This window comes from Cyprinus carpio, chromosome A8, assembly GCF_018340385.1.
Source record: "Cyprinus carpio isolate SPL01 chromosome A8, ASM1834038v1, whole genome shotgun sequence".
Taxonomy (NCBI): Eukaryota; Metazoa; Chordata; class Actinopteri; order Cypriniformes; family Cyprinidae; genus Cyprinus; species Cyprinus carpio.
This window is the reverse complement of record NC_056579.1, coordinates 25,915,333-25,921,332: the sequence shown is the minus strand read 5'-3', so window position 1 is coordinate 25,921,332 and position 6,000 is coordinate 25,915,333.

Sequence of the window (6,000 nt, the reverse complement as noted above, 5' to 3'; positions counted from 1 at the left end):
AATTCCTCGTATGTGTGAACATACCTGGCAATAAAGCTCATTCTGATTCTGATTCTAATTTCCCCTTTGAGCTAATTTACTACAAAAGTGTGGTTATAAAAGAGTTCTTTGCCCAGTTCTTTTTGATTTAGCCAGTCTTGAACAGCATGGTGTCTACATTGAGCATCTTGGTAGAAGTGTTAAAGGAACTGTGGTCTATGTGTCAGCGGATAACCTCGGTACCCACTCTCTTGCAGAATTTTATGACAACTTCACTGTGGACAGGTTTTGCAGATTTTAAATGGCATCCAGGACTGACGCACAATACCATGAGGTAAGATCTGGTGCATTTCAACGCAGAGAGAGACAGATACACTCAACACAGCCAGGTGCAAGAATTATCGCAGGATCCAAATTCAGGAAGAAACATGGGTGTAAAAAGACAATGCCTTGCTACATGCTCTATGCATTTATTAGGCTACCCTAAGAAGGTTGTTTTCTTTGGCCACGAAAATATCCTTTCTTAGAGTTTATATGAAATTACTCTTAATGTTCACTGGACAAACAGATTAGTTGATGGCAATTTAATTCTGCTACAGTTACTACTGGCAGCTCATATAAATAATTGTTATTAATCATAATTAATAGTGATATCAAAATGGTATGGCTCCGAAGACGGCTGCTTCTGTGCTTGGCTCTCCAGTGTTTGTACTGTTTTTGTTCGTTTTTCCTGTTTTTTGTTTGTCAAACACGATCAGTTTCACCAGGGATGAATTGCTGAACATTCGGCAGAACACACCACAAAATCTTTTACCGGATTTCAATTATTCGGACGTTTTACTGAACATTTTTGTCAGTGGAGCAGCGGCGCTGATCAAACGCTTCAAAAAGTGCAACCGGGAAAAGCGAGCTGGTGCGCTCATTAGACTCATTAGGAAGCGCGGATTTCGAACGCCGTTGCCTAGCATCCATCTGGCAAATCTCCACTCTCTACCCAACAAAACGGACAAACTCCTTCTGCTTTCCTGGACAAATAAGGATTTATCACACTCTGCTGCTCTGTGTTTCATGGAAACCTGACTCAATGACGCCATACCAGACAGCGCGCTCCTTCTGCCGGACTTTCAGCTGTTTAGAGCGGATCGCGACGCAGAATCAACGGGGAAATCGCGCGGCGGCGGCAGGACAGGCTTTTATATCAATGAACTGTGGTGCACAGATGTATGTAACTGTGTTAAAGAAGATGTGCTGTTCAGACCTAGAAGTGCTTTTTGTCAAATGCAAGACGTTCTATTCGCCGTGGGAGTTTCACTCGTTCATTCTGGTGAATGTTTACATCCCTCCGCAAGCGCACGTAAGTCTGGCTTTACAGAAACTCGCTGACCAGATCACAGAGACAGAACAACAACACCCAGACTCTGTTTTAATCATTTTTGGGGACTTTAATAAAGCCAATCTCTCCCGTGAACTGCCAAAATACAGACAGCATGTAACATGTCCCACAAGAGACAGTAACATACTAGATCACTGTTACACCACAATAAAGGATGCATATCACTCTGTTCCACAAGCAGCTTTGGGACTGTCTGATCACTGTCTGGTTCATCTTATACCAACCTACAGGCAGAAACTTAAATCTGCTAAACCTGTACTAAAGACTGTAAAGAGATGGACCAACGAAACAGAGCAGGATTTACAAGCTTGTTTTGAGCTCACTGATTGGAGTGTTTTTGAAGCTGCTACCACCGATCTGGACGAACTCACCGAGACCGTAACATCCTATATTAGTTTTTGTGAGGATATATGTATTCCTACCAGGACTTATTTAACATTCAACAATGATAAGCCATGGTTTACAGCAAAACTCAGACATCTTCGTTTGGCCAAAGAGGATGCCTACAGAAATGGGGACAGAGTCTTGTATAATCAGGCCAGAAACACACTGAACAAAGAGATTAGAGCGGCTAAAAGGACCTACTCTAAAAAGTTGGAAGACCAGTTTACTTCCAACGACTCAACTTCAGTGTGGAGAGGACTGAGAGCCATCACCAACTACAAGACACCATCCCCCTGAACTGAGGCTAATCAACGACTTGCTAACGACCTGAATGAGTTTTATTGTAGATTTGAAAAACCCCACACCCATTCTGATCATCTCTCTACACAACCGTTAACACCTCCAGCAATCCCCCTCTCCACACCTCCTGCTCTTCAAATCTATGAAGATGATGTGCGCCAGGTCTTCAGGAAGAACAAAAGAAGAAAAGCACCAGGCCCAGATGGTGTTACACCAGCCTGTCTGAGAACCTGTGCTGACCAATTGGCCCCCATTTTTTCACAGATTTTCAACAGATCTCTGGAGTTGTGTGAAGTGCCTTCCTGCTTCAAACGCTCCACCATCATCCCCGTTCCAAAGAAACCCAAGATAACAGGACTTAATGACTACAGACCTGTAGCTCTAACATCTGTCGTCATGAAGTCATTTGAAAAACTGGTTCTGGCTTACCTGAAGGACATCAATGGACCCTTACTGGACCCCCAGCAGTTTGCTTACCAAGCAAACAGGTCCATGGATGATGCAGTAAACATTGGACTGCATTATGTTCTGCAACACCTAGACAGACCGGGGACTTATGTGAGGATCCTGTTTGTGGACTTCAGCTCGGCCTTTAACACGATCATCCCAAACCTCCTCCTGCCCAAAACTAACTCAGCTCTCCATGCCCACCTCCGTCTGTCAGTGGATCAACAGCTTCCTGACAGACAGGCAGCAGCTAGTGAGGCTGGGAAAATACACATCCAGCACCCGTACAATCAGCACCGGAGCTCCCCAGGGCTGCGTTCCCTCCCCACTGCTCTTCTCCCTGTACACTACTGATTGCACGTCTAAGGACCCCTCTGTCAAGCTCCAGTAGTTTGCAGACAACACCACATTCATCAGCCTCATTCAGGATGGTGACGAGTCTGCTTACAGACAGGAGGTTAAAGAGCTGGCTGTATGGTGCACTCTCAACAACCTGTTTTAAGCTTAACACGCTCAAAAAACAGTGGAGATGATCGTGGATTTCAGGAGAAAACCCCCTGCTCTCCCCCCCACTCACCATCATGAACAGCACTGTGACTGCAGTGGAGTCATTCAGGTTCCTGGGAACCACCATCTCTCAGGACCTGAAGTGGGACATTCACATTGACTCCATTGTGAAAAAGGCCCAGCAGAGGTTGTACTGCTGAGGAAATTCAACCTACCACAAGAACTGCTAAAACAGTTCTACTCCACCATTATTGAATCCATCCTCTGCACTTCAGTAACTGTCTGGTTCAGCTCAGCTTCTAAATCTGACCTCAGAAGACTACAGAGGGTAGTCCGGGCTGCTGAGAGAATCATCGGTACAACCCTCCCTTCTATTCAAGAACTGTACTTTTCCAGAATGAGCTAAAAGGCTGGCAAAATCACTCTGGACTCCACACACCCAGCACACTTCCTCTTTGAACTGTTGCCATCTTGTCGACGCTACAAAGCACTGAGCACCAGAACGACCAGACACAGGAACAGTTTCTTCCCTCAGGCAATCCATCTAATGAACACTTGATAATAACTGTGGAACACACTACACTATTTATATTTACATACACATACACTTATTTATCTAACATACATACTTAGTGTACCTTAAATTTTTTTGCACATAATATACCTGTACATACACAACTGCTCATTGTAATATACCTGCCATACAATTGTCAATTTGTATATTGTCATTTCTTACCTACTTATTTGTATTGTTTTGTATTTTTTATTCTTTATTATGTGTTTTTTGTTCTGTCGCTGTCATTCTGTTGCACTGCGGAGCTTCTGTCACGAAAACAAATTCCTCGTATGTGTGAACATACCTGGCAATAAAGCTCAATCTGATTCTGATTCTAATTTCCCCTTTGAGCTAATTTACTACAAAAGTGTGGTTATAAAAGAGTTCTTTGCCCAGTTCTTTTTGATTTAGCCAGTCTTGAACAGCATGGTGTCTACATTGAGCATCTTGGTAGAAGTGTTAAAGGAACTGTGGTCTATGTGTCAGCGGATAACCTCGGTACCCACTCTCTTGCAGAATTTTATGACAACTTCACTGTGGACAGGTTTTGCAGATTTTAAATGGCATCCAGGACTGACGCACAATACCATGAGGTAAGATCTGGTGCATTTCAACGCAGAGAGAGACAGATACACTCAACAGCCAGGTGCAAGAATTATCGCAGGATCCAAATTCAGGAAGAAACATGGGTGTAAAAAGACAATGCCCACTTACAGCAAATTTGGAATATTTTCATGTCGTTGGTGGTTATGCTCCTGACATATTGCATGATGTCTTTGAGGGAATAGTCCTACTGGAGTTGTCTCTTTGCCTCAAAAACCTGATGGCAACGAAATACATCACTCTAGATGTGTTGAATGAAGCTATCAGATCTTTTCCTCATACATTCGCTGACAAAACAGATCAGCCTCAGCTGATTTCAAAGGGTTTCTCAACCAAGGGCACAACTGGGGGAAATGGCCATGCAAATTGGTGTCTAATTAGCCTTCTTCCTCTGCTTATTGGCCATAACATTCCAGAGTTGAATATAGGCTGCGTCAAGCAAATTTAATCTACTTGAACATGGTAAACTGGCAAAGGAAAAATGGCAAAGGAATTGAAACATAACATTCTTCAGAAACTTGCAGAGACCATACCCAAAGCATACCCAACTGCTGATGATCTAAAAGCTGTTGCAAAGGCATTGTTGAATACTCACCCTTCAAGAAACCTTCAAGAACCAGGTTCGCCTTCTGGGTGGGTGGATAAACAGTTTGAAAGACAAAATGGGTAATTACAGATCCAAAATGAGGAGCCTTGGACACACAGATGTTATGGTTAATGCTTGAAAAAGAGGAAGATACTCTACCAGCAGTGATCCACCTAACAAGAACATTAAAGGGGTCCTATTATGCTTTTTTACTTTTTCAACTTTAGTTAGTCTGTAATGTTGCTGTTTGCACATAAAAAGATCTGCATTTCGTATTTCAGAAGGCGGGCCTTCATTTAATACAGGAACTATTCGAGCAGTTCATGCCAGAATGGGGGAGAGAGGTGTTGTAATAATGTAAAATATGTGAAAAAGAGCCTGTTCTAGTACACCCCCAAAACAAAATTAAGACTTTGTAAAAGAGCATATTAGGACCCCTTTAAGAAACCAAAAAAAGGGGAGGTCAGCTACCTACCTAACATTCCAAGTGGCCAGGATGCTTCCAATCTTGAAATGCTCAGACAGCAATTGGTGGATGCAGTCTTTATCAATCAGAAGATGGACATGACTGTCCTTAAGAATAAAGGATGTTGTGATCAACAAGCCTCCTGTGAGCCAGATACATGCATTGGCCTGCACTTTTTAGAGAAAGTCAGGTAAAGTGAAATGTCTATGCTTGCATCATATGTAATGAAATTATGGCGTTATTTCCCTGTCAAATGTCGAGAGCACATTATTGTAGCGCGAAAGTACATTAATATAATGTGCGAGCGCGAATCTCTCTGCTCGTGCGCGGGATATAATGTGCGAGCGCGAATCTCTCTGCTCGAGCGCGGAATATAATGTGCGGAGAGCGAATCTCTCTGCTCACGCGTGGGAACTGGGCACGCGCTCTCAGATACACGTTGCTCTTGTAAGAATTTTCTCTGGGCTCACTCAGAGAGTATGCCTGCACTTAAACCATGTTCAGTGCAATCGCGACTCTCTCCTCTTCGCTTAAAGTAAGCGTGTATGTGCTTAGACTGTGTCCCGTGCATTCGCGCATGGCCAAGTACTCTTCTCTTCGAATTCTTTCTCTTTGCTCTTGGCATAAACGCTGTCAAAACGGCAACAACCAATCAGAAATAGGCTTCAACGGCTGACCAATGAAAACGCGACATCGTACATGGAATCTTATTGGTTGATATTGAACCGCACATGGAACACATGAAATAAGTTCACTGAAGTTCAATCAAGACGAGCCGA